The following is a 14,978-nucleotide window of genomic DNA, read 5'->3' as shown; positions in this document are numbered from 1 at the left end:
GTCATTAATACTAATTGATCTAAAATCAGACCTTCTTGGGGCGCCTCGGTGGCTCAGTCAGTTAAGCGGCTGCCTTCGGCTCAGGTCATGATCCTGGGGTCCTGGGATCGAGCCCCACGTCAGGCTCCCTGCTCTGTGGGAAGTCTGCTTCTCCCTCTCCCTCTGCCTGCCACTCTGCCTACTTGTGCTCTCTCTCTCTGTGTCAAATAAATAAATAAAATCTTAAAAAATAAATAAATAAATAAAATCAGACCTTCTTTCTTTATTTGGCAAAAACACCTGATTCCTAAACCACATTCCTTTGGAATTGTTTCAATTGTAACAATATTGCAAATAAAGAACATTTCATAGCAATTGTGTGCTTGTGCTCCAAAGATGTTTAATTTGAAAAGTTTTGGATAAAATCTTGCAGAGAAAGATTTAAATGTAGATACTATTGCTCCTTCTCCACTGTTCTCCCACCCCCAATTTACTACAGAAAGATATTTCAAACAATAAGCAGATGATGAATCATTCTGAAGACGAAGGAGAAGAAATCAGATTATCAAAAGTTAAGAATTACATGCTGTTCCTTTCCTTACATCTAGAGTAAATATAAATTCTATGGCCATTGTCTTCCAAGTACAAGTATAAAAATAGGTTCTGTCCTTGTATTTCAATTACTTAGCACTGATTAATGAGTAGAAATATTTTTTTTAAAGATTTATTTATTCATTTGAGAGAGAGAGAGTGCACACATGAGGGGAAGGCGGGGCAGAGGGAGAAGGAGAGAGAGAATCCTCAAGCAAGACTCCTGCTGAGTGCAGAGCCTGGCAGGGCTCCATCCCAGGACCCTGAGATCATGACCTGAACTGCAATCGAGTCACCTGCTTAACCAACTGAGCCACCCAGGTGTGCCAGCAGAAATAATTTTAAGTTAAAATTTCATTCCAAGTTTCAGTGTTTTTAAAATTTAATGTTTTACTATTTAATATGACATTTTGGTATTCAAAAACATGATTTTAGACAAACCATAAAAACAAATTTATTACAGATGGTTGTCTAATAGCATCATTACTTAAATGAGCAATTATATTACAATCTCAAAAGGGAAACATAACACTAATGGTTTTGTAGTTAGAAAATTTTTAAAATGACACCATTTTAATGTTACTATTTAAATTTTTATCTGTTCTTACTTCTAACTCATGATTTAGTTTTGCTGTCTGAACAAAACAAAACAAAACAGAACAAAACAAAACCCTTTTCCTCTGAAATAGGTTAATCACAGATAAGTATTTCCCCAGGCATATCCTAAGGCAAAGCTGTTTGAACCTGTTTTCTCTTCAATCATGATTGTTCAAATTGGAATGTGGTAAAAATAACAGAAAACTCGTTTCTCTTTCTAAAGACAGTTTTAATAATTTTATAAGATCTAACACTCTAGTCTTTCAGTCTCTTTAGCGTATATTTAAAGATAAAGAATAGTACCAGACCATAAGGGACCACAAAGATGACAAAAACTTTTTCTCAAATCTTTGCAAATATATAGTTACTCTTTTGTATGTGTGATTACTTATAAAAACAAGAAAACAAAATTCTCAATGAATAGTTACACATTAACTTATTTAACCTATTTTAGGTGTTAGTCTCATATAAAAGAAATGTTAAACAAAAGGAATTCTAAACAATATAAATAATAAAAAACAAATGTAAAAAAACTCTAAAATTACTGTTGCATTCACCTTCACCTTAACCCACAGTAAAATACACAAAATATGTATTAGTTAGCAAGTAGAAGATGCCACCACAAAAGAAATTCAGGAGATCTGCTATGTATGTAACAACTGCTCAGTTTATCTGACTAGTAATATTTTTAACTTCTTAGATGGCATTAATTATTCCTGAAATAGAAGAACTTTTGGTTATTGTCAATGAAACTTTTAGAAATTAATTATAAAGTATTATTGTGATCGCTCTTTGGTTCTTGTGCTGTTTAACTATTTACACTTTGTCTCACTGCTAGATTTAAAACTCTTTGACTTAAACATTCCAGGTCCCAAAGTCCCTACTACATCAACTTGCCTATTACAGATCATTTAAGTGTTATACAGTATCACAAAGACTCATCTATTTTTACATGCAATTTGATTCCTCCATTAAAACTATAATATATGATCAAAGTAACAAAAAAAGAAAACTATAAACAAATAAAAGGAAAGAAATGAACGCTACCTAAAAACACTGTTAGCATTTTGGTGAATTTTATTCTCTAGTATTTTTTCTAATGTATATAAAATATTTTATAATATTAGGATTATAATATATAATTTATATGATTTTTAAAATATAATATGGAATTCTGAGCATTGTCATATAACATTCTATATTTGTAAATAGCATGATATATGATAGCACATAATCTTTCTTTTTAAAAAGATTTTATTTATTTGACAGAGACACAGTGAGAGAGGGAACACAAGTAGGGGGAGTGGGAGAGGGAGAAGCAGGCTTCCCGCCGAGCAGGGAGCCCGATGAGGGGTTCAATCCCAGGACCTTGGGACCATGACCTGAGCCGAAGGCAGACGCCCAACGACTGAGCCACCCAGGCGCCCACAAATAATCTTTTTTTTTTTTTAAGGTTTTTATTGATTTGAGAGAGAGAAAATGAGAGAGAGAGAGAGCATGAGAAGGGGGAGGGTCAGAGGGAGAAGCAGACTCCTTGCTGAGCAGGGAGTCAGATGCGGGACTCGATCCTGGGACTCCAGGATCATGACCTGAGCCAAAGGCAGTCGCTTAACCAACTGAACCACCCAGGCACCCAATCTTTTAAGCAAATCATTATTTTTTTTTATTATTATAAGCTACACTCCAGTGGACACTTTTTTCTCACTCCTTCAAAGCCCCTGAAAGTCTAAGGATGGAAAATAGAAATCTACTGTATTAACTTATATATGTATCAGCTGTTACTATCTATACTGGGGAACATTGTTTCATCTATTTTGTCAGGTTTAGAATGCATTGAAAATTAACTGAAAAAGTAATTGAGAAGATAGGTGGTAGTACAAGGTTAATAAGTTTTAAAGATATAAAGTTTCATATTTTTATATTGGAACAGATGCCAACTTAGGAAAAATCTTCTAGTGACTAAAGAACATAGGGGGGCGCCTGCGTGGCTCAGTCGTTAAGCGTCTGCCTTCGGCTCAGGTCATGATCCCAGGGTCCTGGGATCGAGCTCCACATCGGGCTCCCTGCTCAGCGGGAAGCTGCTTCTTCCTCTCCCACTCCCCCTGCTTGTGTTCCCTCTCTCGCTGTGTCTCTCTCTGACAAATAAATAAAATCTTTAAAAAAAAAAAAAATAAAGAACATAGGAAAACTTTTATCTACATAAAACCTGGCTATAATATGAAAAAAACTGAGCAACCTTCTGCAGATGGACTCTTCTTAGCAAGTTAAGAAGTATTTGCAATTACAGCCTTTTACATGAGCTTGATCTGTTTTGTTTAGGTGCCCTTCATAACTTCTTTGCTTATATACTAGGGCCTGCTGTATTGTGTTTTTCTCTCCACCACGTTCTCAAATCCTCCACAACCACTGACAAACCTCTTTCTTTCACGTCACCTTCCCAGACTGCCTGACTGGATATTACATTTTCTTGCTGACACCTAGAGTGTAATCTGTGTTTCTGAATATGTTTGTTCTACCTATTTGCCTATATTTTAAGAATATTTATGAAATTCTTGCAGATAAATTTTTGTGTACACCCTTAATTTTTTTCTTTAGATTTCAAAAAATAACTCATTTTTTTAAAAGCTCTTGATACATATTACCAAATATTTCCAGTGGATTGTACCATTTATACTCTGTTCTGCAAAGTATGAGGCTATCTTACCCCCTGGATATTTAATATTACTGATAGTTATAATGAAAAAAAAAACCTTTCTCCTGAAATAAATGGAACATTAATCTATAATTTCTCATTCTTTTATTCAATTTTTTTTGAATTTAGTTTTATAATTTGTTGAAATTCTTATAAGTTGAGATGAGACTGTAACGTAATTTTTTCTAGACAAAGAGCTAATTTTCAAATGCTTGTTTATTGAATTGGCCATTCTCATTCTATTGTTTTGGAAAGCTTTCTCTCTAAAAGTTTCATAGTGCTTTCATCTTGCTAATGCATATCATCTCTTGGGATTATTCCTAGGTAATTCAGGTTTACATGTAAGATTGTGAATAGGAAATTGTCATCATTACCTTCTCCAATTTAAAGGTAAATAGAAAGGTATTGTTTTTCATACAAATCTATACACCTTGCTCACCTTTTCTTGATTGAATTTTATAATTATTTGAATAATTCTTTTTCAGAGATAGCATTCACATGCTCATAAAATTCTCCATCTTATGGTGTACTTATAAAATTCAGTGGTTTTAGTATATTCATAAAACTGTGCATCATAACCCTTATCTAATTCCAGAACATTTTCATCACCTCAAAAAGAAACCTCATACCCACTAACTGTTACTCCCCATTCCTCATTTTCCCCTAGACCCTGGTAACCACAAATCTACTTTCTGTCTCCATAAATTTGTCTATTATGAATATTTCATGAAATGAAATCATAGACTATGTAGCATGAAAAAATACACTTCATACTTTTCCTGATGAATAATATTCCATTGTATGGATATACCACAGATTGTTTATCCATTCATCAGTTGATATATGTGTATATACCTAGGAGTGGAACTGTTGGGTGATATGGTAACTTTATGTTTAATATTCTGAGGAACCATACTGTTTCAGAAAATGGCTGTAGCATTTTACAATCCCACCAGCAACGTATGAGGTTTTCAAATTCTCCACATCCTCACCAACACTGTTATTATATGACTTTTTGACTACAGTTATCCTTGTGGGTTTGAAGTGCTATCTCAGTGTGGTCTGATTTTCGTATCTCTAATGACTAATAAAAGTTAAGCATCTTTTCAGTACATACATGCCACTTGTGTATCTTCTTGGAAAAGTGTCTATTCAATTCAATTCCCATGTTTAAAGTTGGATTGTTTGTCCTTTAGTTGTTGAGTTGTAATACTTCTTTACATATACTGGATACCAGACCCTTACCAGATATATAATGTACAAATATTTTCTCCTATTCTGCAGATTTTTACTTTTTTTTGCTATACAGTTCTTTTATTAAAGTTAAATTTATTTACAGAGAAAGACAAATACCATATGATTTCACTTATATGTGGAACTTAAGAAACAAAACAGATGAACATAGGGGAAGGGAAGGAAAAATAAAATAAGATGAAAACAGAGAGGGAGGCAATTCATAAGAGACTCTTAACTATAGGAAACAAACTAAGGGCTGCTGGAGGGGAGATGGGTGGGGGGATGGGGTAACTGGGTGATGGGCATTAAGGAGGGCACTGGAAGTAATGAGCACTGGGTGTTGTAGGCAACTGATGGATCACTAAATTCTACCTCTGAAACTAATAATACAATATATGTTAATTAAATTGAATTTAAATAAAAAAATTTAAAAGTTAAATTTATTTACACAGAACAAAATCTACAGATCGGTGCACAAATCAATGACTTTTGATGAATGCAACAATTTATGTAACCCACACTTCCATCAATTCAGGAAGTTCCCGTATGCTTGTTTCAGCCAGACTTCGTTGGCATTCACCAAGAGACAACTACCATTCTAATTTTTTCCCCTACAGATTAGTTTTACCTGATTTACATCTGATTTACAGATAAATAGAATTATACAGTAAGAACTGTTCTGTGTCTGCCTTGTTTTGCTTAACATGTTTTTGAGGTTTTCTCATATTATTGTGGATAAGTAGTTTTTTTATTACTCAGTAATATGCCTTTGTATGAATTATTGTAATTAGTTTATCCATTTTTCTGTTGATGGACATTGTGTCGGCTCAAGTTTGGGGCTATTATAAAGAAAGCCATTGTGATCATTCTTGCACAAGTCTGTGTGGGTATTTATCTTGGGTAAATGTCCAGGAATAGAACTGCTGATCATATAGTAAATGTATATTTAACTTTGTATGAAAATGCCAGTTTTCCAAGTGGCTAAGCCATTTTTCATTTTCACTAACAATGTATGAGTGTCCCATCTGTTCCACATTCTCACTAACACTGATGGTGTTAATCTTTTTAATTGTAGCCATTCCAGTAATTACAAAATGGTATCTCACTGGGATTTTAATTTTAATTTCTTTAATGACTAATAATATTTAGCATAGTTTTATGTGCTACTGGACATTTGTGTGTCTTCTTTTATGAAGTTCAATCCTTTTTATTGTATTGTTTGATTTTTCATAATTTGTAGAACTTTATATATTATGGATAAAGTCCTTTGAAAGATATTTATGATGAATATTTTCTCCCACTCTGTAACTTGATTGTTTTGTCCTTTTTAAAAAACAATTGAGGTATAACTGACAAATAACATTATATTACTTTCAGGTATATAACATAATGATCCAATATTCATATATTATGAGATGATCAACACAGTAAGTCTAGTTAACACCTGTTGCCATTCATAGTTACAAAATTCTTTTCTTAATGCAGACTTTTAAGATCTACTTTCTTAGCAACTTTCAAATATGCGATACAGATTTATTAACCATTGTCACCATGCTGTACATTATATTCCCATGACTTATTTATTTTATACCGTTTGACTCCTTTCACCCATTTGCCCATCCCCCACACCCACCCTCTGATAACCACCAGTCTGTTCTCTGTATCTATGAGCTTGGTTTTTTTTTTTTTGTTTTTTAGATTCCACATATAAGTGAGATCATACAGTATTGGTGTTTCTCTCTCTGACTTATTTCACTTAACATAATACCCTCCAGGTCCATTCATGTCTCAATGGCAATATTTCATTCTTTTTTATGGCTGAATAATATTCCATTGTCTATATCTACCACCTCTTTTTTATCCATTCATCCATCAGTGGACACTTAGGTTGTTTCCATATCATAGCTATTATAAATAATGATGCAATGAGCATGGGGTACATATATCTTTTCAAGTTTGTGTTTTGTTTTCTTCAGATAAATACCCAGAAGTGGAATTGCTGGACCATATGGTAGTTCTATTTTTAATGTTTTGAGGAAGCTCCACACTGTTTTCCATAATGACTGCACCAATTTACATTCCCACCAACAAGTGTAAGAGGGTTCCCTTTTCTCCATATCCTTGCCAACACTTGTTATTTCTTGTTCTTTTTGATAATAGCCATTCTTACAGGTGTGATATATCTCATTGTGGTTCTGATCCATATTTCACTGATGATTAGATGCTGAGCATCTTTTCATGTGCCTGTTGACTATTTGTATGTCTTCTTTAGAAATATGTCTATTCTACCCATTTTAAAATCAGATTTTTTTGTTATTGAGTTTTATGAGTTCTTTATATATTTTGGATATCAACTCCTTATCAGATATATGAATTTCAAATATTTTCTCCCATTCAGTAGGTTGCCTTTTCATTTTGTTGGTCGTTTCCTTGGCTGAGCATAAGCTTTTTATTTTGATGTAGTCCCACTTGTTTATTTTTGCTTTTGTTGCCTTTGCTTTTGGAATCAGATTCAAAATCATTGCCAAGACTGACATCAAGGAGCTTACTGCCTATGTTTTCTTCTAAGAGTTTCATGGCTTCAGGTCTTACATTCAAGTCTTTAATCCATTTTGAGTTAATTTTTGTGTATAGTGTAAGATAGTGCTCCAGTTTCATTCTTATGCATGTGGCTGTCCGGTCTTCCCAGCACCATTTATTGAAGAGACTATCCTTTCCCCATTGTATATTCTTGCTTCCTTTGTTGTAAATTAATTCACCATATATGAATGGGTTTATTTCTGGATAGTCTTCTATTCCACTGGTCTCTGTTTTGTTGTTGTTTTTAAGTAGGCTCCATGCCCAGCATAGAGCCCAACACAGGGCCTGAACTCATAACCCTGATATCAAGACCCGAGCTAAGACCAAGAGTAGGATGCTCAACCTACTGAGCCACACTGGTGTCCCTCTGTGACTGTTTTCTATGCCAATGCCATACTGTTTTGATTGCTGTAACTCTGTAATATCGTTTGAAATCAGGGAGCATGATGCCTCCAGCTTTGTTCTTTCCATTTGTTTATGTCTTCTTCAATTTCTTTCATCAACGTGTTATAGCTTTCAGTGTACAGGTCTCAGTTACATTTATTCCTAGGTATTTTATTCTTTTTGATGCAATTTTAAATAGAACTGTTTTCTTAATTTCTCTTTATAATAGTTTGTTATTAGTATAGGAACACAATAGATTTTTGTATATTGATTTTATATCCTGCAACTTTACTGAATTCATTTATTAGTTCTAACAGATTTTTGGTAGTGTCCTTAGGATTTTCTGTATATATTATGTCATCTGCAAGTTGTGACAGTTTTACTTCTTCCTTTCCAATTTGGATATATTTTATTTCTTTTTCCTGCCTAATTGTTTTAGCTAGGACTTCAAACACTATGTTGAATAAAAGTGATAAAAGTGGGCATCCTTAGGGTGCCTGGGTGGCTCACTCAGATAAGCATCTGCCTTCGGTTCAGGTCATGATCTCAGGGTCCTTGCTGGGATCCCTGCTCAGTGGGGAGCCTGCTTCTCCCTCTCCTTCTGCTGCTCCCCCTGCTTCTGCTCTCTCTTTCTCTGTCAAATAAATAAAATCTTAAAAAAAAAAGTGGGCATCTTTGTCTTGTTCCTGATCTTAGAGGAAAAGCTTTCAGCTTTTCACCATTGAGTAGGATGCTAGCTGTGGCCTTGAGATCCTGTATGGCCTTTATTATGTTTAGGTACATTCCCTCTATACCTTAATGTTCAGAGTTTTTATCATAAATGATTTTTGCCTTCATTCTGTCACTTTATTTTTTATTGAAGTATAGTTGACACACAATGTTATAATACTTTCAGGTGTGCAACATAGTAATTTGAGAATTTCATACATCATGCTATAATCCCTGCAAGTGTAGCTACCATCTGTCACTATACAATGCTATTACAGTATCATTGATATATTCCCTATGCTGTACCTTTTATCCCTGTAACTTACTCATTGCATAACTGGAAGCCTGTATCTCCCACTACCCTTCACTCATTTTGCCCATCCTCCCACCCTCATTATTTTGTTACTTTCTTGATTCTATCCTTTGATGCACAAAAGTTTTTCATTTTGTTAAGGTCCAATTTATCTATTTTTTTCTTTTGTTTTGTTTGTGCTTTGGGTTTTTCTCCAAGACTATGAATATTTATGTTTCCTTCTAAGAGTTTTACGGTTTTAGGTTTTACACTTAGGTCTTTGATCCATTTGGAATTAATTCTTGTATATGGTGTAGATTTAGAGGTCCAACCTCATTCTTTTGCCTAGAGAAACCTGGTATTGATCTGTGTGTCTCTTCCTATTCCAGTATCATACTGTCTTGATTGCTGTAGTTTTGAAGTAAGTTTTAAAATCAGGAAGTGTGAGTCTTCCAACTTTATTCTTCTTTTTTAAGATTGTTTTGCAGTCAAATGCTCTACCACTGAGCTATACCCCCCTAAGATTGTTTTGGCTATTCTGGTCCCTTTGCATTTCTGTATGAATTTTAGAACCAGCTTGTCAATTTCTACAAAAAAGTTAGCTGGGATTTTAATAGGAATTAGGCTGATTCAATTTAGGAAATATAGCAATCTGAAAATACTAAGTTTTTCAAACCATGAATAAGGGATCTTTCCATTTTTTAAGGTTTTCTTTAATTTCATTCCACAGTGTTTTGCAGTCTTCAGCGCACCTTTGTAGTAGTTCTGTTGTTAAACTTATTCTTATATATTTTATTTTTATGTTATTGTAAATGAAAATATCCCCTTAATTTCAGTTTTAGTTTGTTGCTAGTGTGTAAAATACAACTGATTTTTACATATTGGTCTTGTATACTGCACCATTGCTAAACCTGTTTATTACGTCTAATAGTTTTTTGGTAGATTCCTTAGGATTTTCACTACAGAAGATCATGTCACCTGCAAATAGTTTTACTTCTTTCTTCCATCTGGATATCTTTTATTTCTTTTTGGAGCTTAATTGCTCAGGTGAGAACTTCCAGGACAACGTAGAATAGAAGTAGCAAGATTGAACATTCTTATCTTGCTCCCAATCTTAGGGGGAAAGACTTCAGTCCTTCATCATTAAGCAGGATGTCAGCTGTGGATTTTTCACAGATAACTTTTATCAGGATGAGGAAGTTCCCTTCCATTCCTAGTATGATGAGTGTTTTTCTCATGAGAGTGTGTTGGATTTTTGTCAAATGCTTTTTCTGCATTAGTTGAGATTTGACCTTTATTATGTTAATATACTCTATTACATTGATTGATTTTTGTATTCATGGGCTAAATCCCACTTGGTCATGATGTATAATTCTTTTTGGTTGCTGGATTCTGTCTGGATTGAGATTTTTATGTCTATATTCATAAGAGATATTGGTCTGCAATTTTGTTTTCTTGTGATATATTTTAATCTATTTTTGCTATCAGGGTAATACTGACTTCTTACAATGAATAGGAAATGTTGTCTTACCTATTTTTCAGAATGGTTTGCAAAAAATTAGTGTTAATTCTTTAATTTATTGGTATAATTGAATAAATAAATAAAATCTTTAAAAAAAAAAAAAGATTATATTCTGGGCCATAAAATGAGTTTTTAAATTTAAGTGGATTCAAGTCATACAAGGTATGAGCTCTGACTACAACAGAATTAAATTAGAAATAAAAAACAAAGATTTTTAGAAAATCCCTCAAATATTTGCACACTAAATAATACTTCTAAATAATCTGTGGGTCAAAGAGTAATTCAAATTAGAAATTATTTTGAACTGAATGAAAATGTAAACACAACTCAGGTATTCTGGACTGGACACATGTAAATGCTAGGTGACGGGCAACAGAGTAACTGGAGGCCAGGGGAACTGATGGTGCGACAGAAAGGACACAGGTGTGTCTACCCAATAACTCAAGCCAAGCCGTTGCCTCTGGGTCCTGACAACAGCAGTGGGGGATGGCAGTAAAGGGCTTGCAAAAGCAGACTCTCTCACTGTGGCTAGCCTGCCTTTCCTTCCTTCCTTCCACCCTCCCTCCCTCCCTCCTTCCTTCCCTCCTTCCCTCCCTCCCCTCTCTCCCCTCCCTCCCCTCCCTCCCTTCCTTCCTGTTTAAGTTAATATATTTATTACAGCAGGTCTTTATTCAAAAATACGGAACGCTTCACGAATCTGCGTGTCATCCTCGTGCAGGGGCCGTGCTAACCTTTTTTGTGTCATTCCAGTTTTAGTATATGAGCTGCTGAAGTGAGCACTCACTGTGGCCTTTAAAGCCTGGCTGCCCTTCTTTCTGCTACATGAATGAATGAATCTCATTTCCCACTTACTCTCTTTTATCTACTTCACATGAGGAAAAGAAACATTTCCACTTGAGGGCATACAGGATTTGTTAGTTTCTAATGAAGAACATTAGGATAAAGTATTTATCAACTACAGTCTGGGAAGTACTAATTCTGAATTACCAGATGGGTTTTTATTCATAATTTTAATGTTGATTAACACACATACACACACACACACAATTGTATGCACACATAGACAAGTCAAAACCATACAATCCAGGCAATAAAAAAAACCCATGTTTCCAATGTGCCACACAGCCCCTAAACTATATATTCTAATTCAAACCTATTTCCAGAAATCTTGATGTAAAATGTTGATGCTGTGACTAGAAACTGGAGCATGTATATATATATATATATATATATATATATATATATATATAGCAAAAACAAAAAGAGAAGTTTAATATTGAAAAGCTCTGAATTTAGATGTTATAAAATAAAGTGTATTTCAGAATTATGTGTCACAAAAAAATCAAGTAGGACATCTGATGTCAGACAAAATAAGTAAAGCTTTAAAGTCTCTTCAGTTTTCTGAGTGGGATACATTCCCATTTTATTCCTGTCTAATATTTAATACATTCTGAAAAGTAGAACAATTAAAAAATGAATTTTACTTTTATTTCTAATTGCATTAAAAAAGGTTACTCATTGATGTTTTAAAGGTCCTATATGAATATAGACCTCTAGTTAATAAAAGACATCTTTTATCAATATGCTTATATTTCCCAAATCTTTTACTTCCTATAAGTAGATTAAATTGAACATATTAATTCATAAATGAAGCTATTCAAGCCAGCATCATTTAATTAGCTTCTGAAAATGACAAGAATAAACCAACATAACAATATTTAGGGTCATACAGCTGGAGTCCTACAGGAAGCTAGATAGGGCAGTATGAAGTCATTAGAAGGGTCAGGGTGGGGAGGAATGAGCAGAGGGAATTGTCTTATCCTCTAGTTAGTCAGAGATTTTATAATCAAAAAGTAATTCATTGGAGCTTAGGAGATTCTGTTTTCATGGTTTCTGGGGAGCCATCCATAAGGACTGGCTGTATGCAAAGTCCCATAAGACTCAGGCTCAGGCAGCTCCGGACAGATTATGAGTATGCCAACAAAGGGGAGATGAGTACAGGAAGGAGAAGTGACAGAGCACAATATGCTTATTTCTCAGGTTTCAAGGGCGTCTCTTCTTCTAGGTCCTTCCAAGCGTATGAATGATCAGAATGACAGAAATGTAGAGCCTGCAAAACTAAGGTGTGTAACTACACACTTTCTGAAAGTTAATTAGAATCAGGATAGCACACAAATAGTTCTGTGCATTAGCATGAGTCGTTATGGTATACTATAACCTACTTGCTACTTCTTGACAAAGATTCTCTCCGTAATCAAACTTTAGCCAGCCTCCTCTGAGTCTTCTGCTCGACTGGGCCCAAGCTTTGGACTTCCCTTGTCTTTGCATTGCCCAATTGTAGCAAAAATCTTACTAAGTCAGTTTAGTGAGAATCTCCCACCTTTGATATCTGAGACCACATCCGCCTGCCTTTCTCAAGACTCCTGTCAAGTTGGTTTAGCCAGAAATTCTCCTTGCCTCTGATGCTTTCTCTTAGTAGTATTTCATCCACTGAACCACATCCTGCTCCTTAACTATAAATCCCCACATTTCCTTTATGTATTCTGAGCTGAACCCAATCTCTCTCCCTAGCTGTAAAACCCATGTTGTTGTGCCCCTGAATAAAGTCTGTCTTACCATTGTTTAACAAGTATCAGAATAATTTTTTTTTTCATTAACAATGTCGGAATAGCACCCTGACAGGGAAAGAGAGCTTCCTCAGAAGCTTATGAATGAGTCTCTTTTCTCTGGGACAATATGGTTCTTAAGAAATGTCACTATGAGTAATTCTTCACTTGAAGGTATTCTACATCCAGATCAGCAGCCAGAAAAGATGATCCATCACAGTGAGCTCAGCAGAAAGGAGGACTGGAAATCCCCATCATTACCAGCATCCATATGGCAAACTCTTCCTATTTCCTAGTCAAAACGTAATGTCCATGGCTACATGGTCAAAGGAAGTGTTCTCGATATGTTATTTTGGCTGAGGTGGGCAACTGACTAAAACTGTTTTGAAACTGTTCCATGTTCAAACCCCTATGGGCCATGATTTGGGACCTTAAACAACATTAATCTGTGAGCTGGGGTAAATGCAAGATTTTTAGAAGAATCTGTGTACGCCCACAGGCATTTTGCTCAGCCACCTAAGAACAAAGGTTGTTATTTTTTTATTATTATTATTTTTGGCTTTCATAAATGAGGGCTAACCAACACCTTGCTAAGGCAGATGGTTCTGCAGCTAATAGACAGTCTAATTTGCCTGAGTCTCTATCTCAAATTGCCTTCCAGCCAGTGGTTATCATAAGTTAAGCTAAAGAAGGCAACCTTCATTTTGTTATGAGTTCTTGGCTTCTCCAGACAGTCCTAACTTGCTTTTCTTTTATTCTTTCAAAAATTTAAGGTATCTTACTGTATTTTATGTATCCTTATAAAGAATACATAAAATAAATAAATATAGGTAACTTCCAGTCACTTTTTAAAATTTAGGAGGAAACAACCAAAAAAATAAAATAAAATAAAACACAAAACCTTCCCACAAAGTGTAAATATTTGGTGTTAATGAGCACAGTAGAGAAAACTGCTATGTATTGTGTTGTATCTAGAGCAAGGCGTACTGAATAATGTATGAAATGAAAATCCCTAGTCCAGAGCCAGAAGAAGGCTTTTTCACAGCTTGCTTAAATATTCATTTAAAATATAGTACAAAAAAGTCTTTTGTTTTTTTCTTGATTAGCCTTGGAAAAAGGAAAAAGGCAATTTGTTTTCAGAAACCATATTACAGGGAATAGGAAAATGTTCTTTTAGCATTAAGTTTCTTAATCTCTCTCCACCCCCTTTCATTTAAAACATTTCCTCATTTGGCCTCCTGAAAATATACTGGGCTTTTCTGAACCTTGAGATATTGCCTTACCAATTTTCTTAAAACAAACAAACCTAGCTTAGCAAGTATTCTGTGGGCCCACACAACCACACAAAGAACTAGATGTTCTTTTAGATCTGTCCTGTATCATTCATGTCCCAAGTCAAACTTCTGTATGGTTACTGAAGCAAACTCTTTACAAATAAACTTCATTTTTCCTACTTCAGCTCTATTTTCTCTTTGATCCATATTAAGAGAGCTAAAACCTGTACCATTCTTCCTTCTTTCTCCAAAAAGGAAAAACAGTTTCAGGTTCAAATAAATTGCAGTGCATGAATGGCCTGCCAATGAGGTGGGGCAGTGGGACTGGCTTGCCCTAGGGTATAGGTAACAAAGGGACCCATTTGCCTGTAGAGAACTTAGGGCAATAATAAAGACTACTAAAAGTTGGTCTGCTTTTTATCACCATCCGTGATAGTGATTCTAAACGTCAGTGATAAAAGACTCCTCTGTGAAGAGGCAAACCACTCTCACCCTGCCCCCAACTTGTTACACCCCT

At 34.9% G+C, this 14,978-nt stretch overlaps 1 protein-coding gene and 1 non-coding gene across 2 annotated transcripts in view; both read right to left on the bottom strand.

The window, feature by feature from the left end:
* Positions 1 to 14,978, bottom strand: part of GPR158 (G protein-coupled receptor 158) — a 446,114-nt gene that overhangs the window by 41,651 nt on the left and 389,485 nt on the right. The gene's annotated exons all lie outside the window — the stretch shown is intronic.
* LOC116627071 lies at positions 11,255 to 11,361 on the bottom strand. Its single transcript, XR_004298414.1, has one exon. It is a non-coding gene; the product is annotated as a U6 spliceosomal RNA (small nuclear RNA).

The sequence above is a fragment of the Phoca vitulina genome, unplaced genomic scaffold, assembly GCF_004348235.1.
Source record: "Phoca vitulina isolate PV1807 unplaced genomic scaffold, GSC_HSeal_1.0 scaffold93, whole genome shotgun sequence".
Classification (NCBI taxonomy): domain Eukaryota; kingdom Metazoa; phylum Chordata; class Mammalia; order Carnivora; family Phocidae; genus Phoca; species Phoca vitulina.
This window is presented reverse-complemented; position numbering and strand designations above follow the sequence as displayed.